At 30.8% G+C, this 10,600-nt stretch overlaps 1 non-coding gene across 1 annotated transcript; it reads left to right on the top strand.

The window, feature by feature from the left end:
- The first annotated feature begins 3,083 nt into the window (after positions 1 to 3,083).
- On the top strand, positions 3,084 to 3,190 carry LOC127098862 (small nucleolar RNA R71). The gene has a single exon (XR_007793547.1). It is a non-coding gene; the product is annotated as a small nucleolar RNA R71 (small nucleolar RNA).
- The last annotated feature ends 7,410 nt before the right edge of the window (positions 3,191 to 10,600 follow it).

Here is a 10,600-nt window from a genome sequence, read left to right as displayed (position 1 = left end):
ATGTTAGCAAACCTTGGTTTTTCGTTGATTGCCATTAAGTGCTCATCTTGAAAATCTTCAGTAATATTCTTTTCCTTCTTAGTCATTTCAGTATTTTCAAACCTAGATAGGTGATCAACCACTACATTTTCCACACCCCTTTTATCTTTTATTTCTAAGTCGAACTCTTGTAACAACATTATCCATCGGGTAATCTCGGATTAAACTCTTCTTTGTTGAAGAGATACTTCAATAATGCACGATCTATAAAAATAACGACTTTCAAACCAATTAGATATGTCAACAAATTTTCCAATGCAAATAGAACAACTAGTAATTCTCTTTTGGTGGTGGTATAATTCACCTGATTATCATTTAAAACTTTACTAGCGTAATAAATTGCATAGAAGCGTTTCTAGCGGTGTTGACCAAGAATTGCTCCTACCGTGTAATCAATCGCGTTGAACATGATTTCAAAGGGACGTTGCCAATTTGGAGCGAAGATTACGAGTGTAGTAACCAACTTGTTCACAATAGTAGAAAAAGATTTCATACATTCATCATCAAATTGAAAATCCATTTCTTTTACTAAAAGGTTGCCAAGAGATTTCACAATCTTTAAGAAGTCTTTTATGAATCTTCGGTAAAATATGGCATGTCCTAGAAAACCTGTCACTCATTTGACATTAATGGGAGGGATAATTTTTCAATGACCTCTATTTTGGCTTGGTCAACCTCAATACCCTTGGATGAGCTTTTGTGTCCTAAAACGATACATTCGATTTCCATAAAATGACACTTTCCCAATTTAAAAATAGGTTTGTTTCAGTACATTCCAGAAGTTTTCATAGTGCATTTCTCATTTTTCACTTTCTCTTTCATAGGCTCCTCCAAGGGTGTTGCTTTAGTAGGCTCTACTTCTTCCACTTCCGATGTGTAAAGAGTAGTTAGAATTTCCCTTGACGGATCTTCCCTTGTTTGTGTTGGTTCTTAACATTCTTTTCCACTTTTTTAGCTTGATAACCTTGCATGTTTCAATATTCTTCGTACCAAAAGTAGTTGCTGGAGTCTCAATGGAGCTCGAAAGTGCTCCCAAAGTTCTAGAATTTAATGCTGAAGTAATTTGCCCGACTTGATTCTCCAAATTTTTATTGATTAACCCTTGAGCCTGGAAGTGGTTCCTGGTCTCTTGGATGAAGGAGTTCTTAATATTTTCTAGTTAGTTATTCCATTTATTAGCCACAACATGGTTGTGTGTAGAAAAATCAGGTGGAATTTGAGGTGCTTAAGGCTTGAGTTGGTTTTGAGTGTTACTCCATGAAAAACTTGGATGATTACGCCACCCAGGATTATTAATGTTGTTGTAGAGGTTATTGTACTTTTTGTTTCCCACATAGTTCACATAAATTGGATTAGCTGAGCAATCTTAAAATAAATGAGCTCCCAAATAATAGACACAGGCAACCTATGATGCGTCAATTATGGCTTTGACATGCTCAACTACTGGCACGTCATAAATCGTCATCATGGTTTTCATCATTTGGTGAACTAAACCACTTGAGCAACAAAGGTTATGGTCTGAGTGACTTCATGGACACCAACTGGCTTCTTTTGAATGGAGACGGTCTCATCTCAAAAAATACGACCTCACGAGTGTATCGGACGCTCACGAATGACTAATAGAGTCGTCACCGTACTTTATTTATTCCCGAAAGGGGAAATAATGATAAAAACCTAAGGAAAAAAAAGATAAGATGGCCATCGCAATCAAATATGAGTTCGGGAGATGGTTAAGTGAGGGGAATGTATTAATACCCTCTCAAATCTGTTGTACCCAACGATAACCTCCTATAGTTCTAAGGGTTAAAAGATTTGCTTAAAGAAATGTTTGTTTTATTTTATTTTATTTAGTAAGATATATTTATAAGAAAAGAATAATTATTTACAAAAAAGAAAAAGGATTTTTTTAATTAGCGTGCTCGCAAGTGTTTCAAAACCCCATGCCTACATATTCTCATAGTACAGTGAGAAAATCAGAATATCGTAGTTCGTACAAAATTCATGTGTGTTTGTTGCTTTTAGAGAATAGTGTTAAGCCGCGTTTTAACGGTTAAACGTATGCTTGTATGCTCGCACGATGGAGGCTTAGGCGTTGTTTGTTTTCGTGCTTAAACATACTGAATTATTCTTTTATGAAAATGTTTTTTATTGTGCGGGAGAAAAGATTAAGGTTGGTTTTAAGTTTGCGAAAATAAATTTATTCTTTATCTTTTTGTTTTTTAATGAATGCCATTTTTATACTTTTTCTGTTTTTTTATTAAATTAAATAAGCTAATGAAATAAAATGGACATGTTTTTGTAATTTTTTTTGTATTTCAATAAAGTTAAATAAAACCAAGTACATTAATCTAACATGAAAAACTAAATAAATTGATAAAGCAAGCTAAAAAAAAGTTAACCTAATAAAATCCAATTACTTTTATTGTATTTTTGAGAATAAATTAAATAATCTATTAAAAATGAAAGAAAGTAACTTTTGGTATTTTTATCATCTTAATAATTATAAATATATTAAATTAAATTAATGAAAAAGGAAAAAAAAACCTAATTAATTAAATCCAACTAATTATAATGTTAAATAAGATTTTAAACCCATACTAGTTAAATATATTAATTGAATTTTTGAAGATGTTGTTTGTGGTTGGCTTGTCTGTAAGGTGATGAAGATTATTGTGTGTGATGGATTGGTTATTTTTTGTGTGGTGTGTGGTCAATTGATCTTGTATATAGTATAATAAGATTCGAACACAAGACGTTATACTTGACATCCTTACCACACTACCAACTGAGTTAACTTATTCCTTCAAAAGAGTTTTTTTCTAAAAGTTATAAAAAGAAAAACAAATAAAATTTGGGGTACGACAGAGACAACATCAACTCTTATAACTGGCCAGTGATAGGTGTTGGCCCTAATACTTTCAATCAACTTATAGCATTCTTCATGGGATTTAGATAGGAAAGCTCCACCAAAGGATGCACCCAACATGTTTTATGAGGATGGAACCATTCCTTTATAAAATGTTTCCAATTGAATACAAATTAATATCCCATGGTGAGAACATTGCCTTAACAACTCCTTGAATCTTTCCCAAGCATCAAACAAAGATTCGCCATCTCCTTGTCTAAATGAAGTAATCTCATTTCTCATCTTAGCATTCTTGACAGAAGGAAAGTACTTACATAAAAAAATTCCAACTAAGGCATTACATGTGACTATGGAATTGGGTTCTAAAGCATTTAACCAACTCTTGGCTCTATCCCTTAGAGAGTATGGAAACAAACTGAGTATGAAAGCATCATCAGTAATTTCAAGTATCTTGAAGTTGCTAGCTACTTCTAAGATTTGCTTCAAGTGCAAATGTGGATCTTCATTGACATATCCTGAATATTGGACTATTGCTCGCAACATTTGAAACATCATAGGCTTGAATTCAAATTGTGTCACTGTGATCTTTGGTCGTATAATCCCTATATTCATGGCATTGGGATCAAACATAGCATAATCCCTTATGTTTCGTTCCCTATCATTGGAAATGCCAATAATGTCATTGTCTACCATGACTCTTTCCTTTTCAAATGGTTCTTCTTTAAAGTATCCTTCAAAGTTACCAAAGACAAGAACAGGTGGAGGACTTCCTAGTAAGTGAACAACAACTTGAAATCTCCTTAGTAATATGAGTGTTCATTCTGGCTCAAAATCTTCTATGTATACAAGAGTCAGCAACCTACGCATGCAACAACTAAGCACCTCTCATGTCACAAGATTACAGAAAAGGCAAGAAGCTCAAACACTCTTTTCATAAATTGAAATGATATTTTATACAAAATCAAAATATTATTTGACACACTTCCCAACAACATCACCGAAAACTTGGTGTGGATTAACATGATATAATGCGCAGGTATACATGGTTCACTGTAGCAAGTGATAAAAGTAAGAACATCGTTCCCACGAGGAGTGTACTAACATGTAGTTATTTGCTTAACTATCTTTTGTGAATTAGCTTGAGAAAAAATAACAATAGTTGATGGTTGTCACAAATTAAATTTTTAAGTAAATAGTGATAGACCCAGGTCGGGTTGAATGAATGAAATCAATAATGAAGAATATTTTGGACAATGATCCATTAATATCATTTATCTAATGTGTGTATATGATGTGATATTTTATGCCGTATGAGGTCAAACTGCGATCTTCTGGTGTATTCCTACATCTTCAGAATCATGTGAAAGAAAGCAAGGGGACACAATCATAAGCCTCATATTTAACTTTAATGCATGTTTGATTTTATTCCAAATGTCCCCTATGGTTATACCTCTTTATGTCTAGAGTAGATAATCTAGTGAATATTCTAATCCGACTATTTTCATTCACATTTATCATGAGTTCCACTTGTTGATAATTCCTCACACCAACAAGCTTTTATCTTTTATTAAGATGATGAACCACAAAATCGTATTTATGACAGTATAATGCATGATCAAATAAGTCACTAACATCACATCAAGTAACACAAAAGATTACTTCATATTAACTTCACATTGCTCAAAATAAAAGAGTTTAGATCATGATGAGCTCAGTATATACATCAATACTAGTTCCTAAGCTAAACATTCATAAATGCGTAATGAAAAAGAAATGAAATCCTAAGAGTAACTTCTTCCTCTTCTTGCATACATATACTACATAATCATTTGTATTACATTGTATATGGATGATTAAAAATTTAATTTGCATTTTGCATTAAAGATTTAGTTTTGGACTTTTGTTTTTACATTCATTTTCAAAAATAAATTAAGTCTTAATTGATTTTTTTTGTTTTGTTAATTTTTTCTTTTGTGTTTATTATATCTTATTAAAGATTTTTATGTGTGTTTTTAAGAAATAGGTCATGATAATAATCAAATTTATTTTACATTTTTAAATTGAAGTAAATTTCTAAAAAATATATAGAATTTAAATTTGTTTCTTTCATTTAAAAAAAAAAGAAGTTTCTTGTCACATTTATAATTATGTTTTTAATTATTATGTTATTATTTTTATTTTTTTAAAACTAAAATTTTATTTACACTTTAGATTATTTTCTTTTTACATCATAAAAAAAACTAAAAAAAAAGATAGGGATTTATATTACATCACTAAGCCTCTATTACACACAATTTACATTTTTATAGTAACTATTACAAAACCAAAGGGGCTCTTCAAGTATATTAGTTACACAATGACTAAGAGCTAATTTGTCTCTTTTATTCCTCTACACAATCTAAACTCTGCTCTCTTTGAGTTGGACAGATTCTTTCTTGTTGCTGCAATAGATGCACAATATTTAACATATTTTTCTAAGCATATTATATTCAAATTAAATCCTAATCTATGCACTATATATTCAATAGTAAGCAAGCAAAGAGAAAGAAAAAGAACATAACAATAGCCATAAGAAAAATTTCAAACCAAAATATTGAAACATTTTTCAAACAACAAACACTCAAAGATTAAAATTTTCGAAACAATCCAAGAGGACGAATTTTTGAAGCAACCTAAAACATCAGATCTCCCTCAAACATTTTTCATAGCAATACTCACAGAGAAGAAAAAAAGGGGAAGGATTCGAAATCGCACAAAAGTGAAGCTTACCCGGAATCAGCTTCGAAGCGAAATTTTTGTTTGGTATGCATCTCTGAATCTCTCTTTCCTTTCATTTATATTGTGATGCTTGTGAACTGAGTGTTTGACTTATTGAGTGTTGATTTTCGAAAGTAATAGTTTTGATGAATCATCTTCTGAAATCGACACGTAGTTTTTTTCTCAAACTGAAGGTGTGTTTCTTCATGATTTTCGAACAAATGATGGTGTGCCGGTGAATCAATCTTTGATTTCGGCCATGAATGTAGGTTGAGGTTTCGTTTCCATTCATTTGATTTTGGTTAGAGGGGATCATTTGTTTTTTTGTTAAAACTGATTCTAAAGGGGTGATTTTGTTTCAATTTGTGTTGGAGCAGTTTAAAAGGGATTTGTTCTATTTCTTTTGATTGTATTCGTTTTTGTGAGGACTTGAATTTGTTTCAACATTGTGAGATAGATGGAGATGAAAGGAAGGGTGGCGTTTGGTTTTAGAGAGAGAAACGGGATCTATTAGTTGCTTTTTTTTTCCATTTAATTTGTTTCCCTTTCCAACGTTTTAATTAAAAGTGAATAATGATTATTGAGAGAAGAAAAGTCAAGGGGCGGCCATATCAAAGGGTATCCGGTTTTTCTATTGTTTTGCTTTTTCTATTTCGTGGGCCTTTCCCTGACCCGAGCCCAATCCGGCTCAATTTAGGCTATTACCTTATGCCTACCCATGCTATTCAACCCCATTTGTTCTTTGAAACCACATGCTCATTTCTTATTTTTGTTTGTTTGATTTTTGTTAAAACATTGAAAACATATTAGTTTTTTTTATTGTTATTGAAAAAATAAAAATTAATTTTGAGTTTTAAAATTTAAAAAAAAAAATAGTTTTTTTAAATATTTTTTATTACTATTTGGATAATACATGTAGTTGTGATTTCTAATTTATTTTTATTATTCATCCTACCTTTTAATTAATTTGTCTATTTATCTATCTTTTGTTGCAAATTAAATAAATAATTATGTTGATATGTGATCAAATAAATAGAATAAGGTAGGGGTATTCGCGGTGCGGTTTGGGCGGTTTTGACGATAAAAATCATCCGAACCGCAAGAGAAAAAAGCATGCGGTTCGGTTTGGTTCGGTTGACTTTTAGAAATAAAACCAAACCAAACCAAACCAAATCAATGCGGTTTGGATTGGTTCGGTTGGTTCGGTTTTTTACAATATTTTTATTTAGCCATACATACACCTATAGAGAACAATGTAACTTTGTGTTTAGCCATTCATACATTAGTAAATAACATCAAAACTCATCATATTTAGAGAAAAACTTCTCATTCAATATACAAAAAATTAGATTAGAAAAAAGTGGAATAAAAAATATATACAAAATAGTAGCATAAAATAATATCAAAAACATTATAATATAACATAAAAATCATATGAGAAGAGAGATTAGAGAAGATGAAAAAAAACATAAGAGATGCGAGATTGAGAAGAAATGTGCGATAAAAATGTAATTAGAAGATAAAACAATAATATAAAATATGAAAAAGAAAGAACATAAGAGAGGACATATTCGAGTAGAAAAGGTGAAATGTACATGGCAAAGAAGACGAAAAGAATGTGTGGTACTACTAGGAGAGATTTAAGAAGGTTGAAATTGAAACCCTAAGTGTGAGTAAGAGAAAATCGTTTGTAATTGTAAGGTTAAGACAAACTAGGTTTGAGTTTTGGATGTGGGATAAGTGAAGTTTAGATGGTAACATAATGCGGTTTGGTTTGGTTTAGTTCGGTTCGCAAAATACAAACCGCAAACCAAACCAAACCGTGCGGTTTTGTTAAAAAATGACCCAAACGGATCTGAACCAAATGCGATTTTTTGCGGTTTCGGGTTGGTTTGGTTTGGTTTGCGGTTTTCTATTGGGTTGGTTTGGTTTTGAACACCCCTAGAATAAGGAAATCTTGGTCCAATACATAGTACTTTTCAAGTCCGATTAAACAGTTTCTTATCCCAATTCAAACGTCTTATCATTTAAGCTAAAATAAAAATAAAAATATAATTTAAAAAATAAAATAAAATACGAAAGAAGAGGACCATTTGAATCTAGCATTCCGGTGGGAACCCTCGAATGATCTGTCCCGAGCCTCGCGTTTTGGATTAACCGTTCATTCTTTTCTTAAAACATTAGAATCAACTTTTTCATTAAAATTATAATTTTGAGTTTCATTTTCTTAAAACACAAAATAAGATGAATATTAGTAGAAACTTATGTCTTTTTTCTTTATATCTATTTTAGTTTTATTTATATATTTTTTTTTATAAATGTTTAGAAGTTCTCTTTTGTTATTTCTTTGAAAATAAAAATAAATAAATAAATACATATAAATCATAATAATAAAATTTCAAAAAAAAAGTTTACAATTTATTTTCTTTTAATTTTAGATCATTTCATAAAGTATTCCAGAAAATTAAATTTACCATTATTTTTCTTTTAATTTTAGATCATGTCATATAGTATTCCAAAATAAGAGTTTACAATTTATTTTCTTTTAATTTTAGATTATGTCATAAAATATTTCCAAAAAAAATAAGTTTCCCATTTTATTTTTTTATAATTTTAGGTTATGTCATACAAAAATTCCAAAAAAAAAAAGAGTTTACCATTTATTTTATTTTAATTTTAGATTATGTCATTTAAAACTCCAAAAAAATAAGTTTACCATTTATTTTATTTTAGTTTTTGATCATGTTATAAAAATCATTAAAAATTTAATTTAGTTATTTTCATTATCATTTTTAGATTGTGTTATAAGAATATTTAAAAAAAAAAGTTAATTTAGTTATTTTCATTATTATTATTTTTAGATTGTGTTATAAGAATATTTAAAGAGTTAATTTTATTATATTTATTATTATTTTTAGATTATGTTAGAAAAATTAAAATTAGAATTATGTTTAATTTATTTTATTTTGTTATTATTTTAGTTAGATTTTAAAGAGAACAAAAAAAAATAATTATTTGTTTTATCATTAGACTTTTTTTAAATAAATAATATGCATATGTCTAATATTACGTTGGTCTTATTTTCTCACTTTATTTTACTAGACATAAATTTCTATTTTGTCTAAATGTTTGAATAATTATAAAATTATTATTTTCAAATAATATCAATTTCTTTGAAGTTTTATTTATTATTGTTAGAATATTATGAATAAATAATAAAATAAATATCTAGTAATGATATTGATTAATTAATAGAATAAAATATTTATGACTAATTTCTTAAACTTCGGTCCTACCCCTGGTTATATCTTTTAATCTGATTAATTTGTTTCTTATCCCGATTCAAACGTTTTATTATGTAAGTTAAAATATTAAACCCTCTTTTTAAAAATAACTCGAAAGAAGAGGACCATTGGAATCTGGCATTCCGGTAGGAACCCTCGAATGATCGGTCCCGAGGCTCGCGTTTTGGGTTAATCGTTCACTCTTTTCTTTCGTCCCTAAAACACTGTAATTAACTTGGACAAAATAAGGGCCGTTGGGATCAAGCATTCTGGCGCAACTCTTTGAACAATTGATTCTTATCAAGCGTTCGTTGTCCATCAAACAATTTTCTCAATTAATTCGAATGAAAAAGGATCATTGGAATCTAACATTCTGGTGGAACCCCGAGTGATTGATCCTGAGGCTTATGTCTCGTTCTCATTAAATGTTCGTCATTCACCTATAAAATACATCCAACACATCAAACTCTTTTCTCGGCGCCACGCGATTAATCTTCAAAACCTTTTCAGAAATGAAAGACATCTTGTCTTAAGATGATGCAAGGCAATGCTTCATCCACAATTGTTGAGTTGAGATAAATGACGTTTTTCCAAATGTTGATTTATAAATCCATTCGATGTGTGATATACGTTCGCTCCTCACTTGTTTTGGGTAAAACAATGTTTTTCGTTGATTAATACAATATAGCTTTCGCTAAAATCAGCCAACAAACAAACATTTTCTACCCAGAACTACGTAAGCCTTGAATTCTCTATTGCACCTGGAGATACGTAGGAGCAGGATTGCGAAATCTTGTCAGACCCGCTAATAAAAAATTTAGGTTTAGTTCCTTTCTTCACACATAAATAAAATTCAAAAACATTTGTCTTCTCTCTTTTTCCCTATCCCAAATAAGCAGAAGATCGTAAACTAACATAAGCTAACTTTCAAATTGAAACTAACTAAGCGGTTCCCGTTGAATACAACGGACCTGAGGGGTGCTAATACCTCCCCCTTACGTAATCGACTCCCAAACCCTGATATTGGTTGCAATGACCATATCTTATCCTTTCTTTTAGGGGTTTTATCGATATTTTCCCTTTCCCTAATTAGGAATAAATAAAGTTCGATGACGACTTTGTTCAGTCCATCCCGCGAGCGTGCGATTACGCTCCGCAAGCGTCGTGTTCTCATTTTTCGAGGCGCGACACCCATCAAACTCACTCATCGTGAGTCATCAAAGAAATCTATCCAGTAGTCGGTCATCCTGAATGATCGAGCGGGTACTTACCTCTCACATCTCCAGCTTATTAACCTATCCCACACACTGGACACATTCCATATACCAGGTTTGTCAAGGTATTTTACTAAAAGTATTTTATCAAACGGGTTCAATCAAGGGGGTTTCATCAGATCATTATCCACCAAGGGTTCACTAGGGTTTTATCAAGAAATTTAAACAAAGTGTTATTATCAAGGGGTTTCATCATGAATTTATCAAAGGGTTTCACCAAAATTTTATATAAAAGAGTTCCACCAGAATTTGATCAAGGGATTTTATCAAAAGGGTTTATCAGGAATGTCATCGAAAGATTCCATCAAGGAGTTCTGCCACAATTTTACCAAGGGGTTTCATCCAGAGTGATCGGGGTATCACTAGAGTACTACCCGATT

Source organism: Lathyrus oleraceus, chromosome 6, assembly GCF_024323335.1.
Source record: "Lathyrus oleraceus cultivar Zhongwan6 chromosome 6, CAAS_Psat_ZW6_1.0, whole genome shotgun sequence".
NCBI classification, from domain to species: Eukaryota; Viridiplantae; Streptophyta; class Magnoliopsida; order Fabales; family Fabaceae; genus Lathyrus; species Lathyrus oleraceus.
Note: the sequence above shows the minus strand (reverse complement) of the source record. Positions and strands in the feature narration are given on the sequence as shown.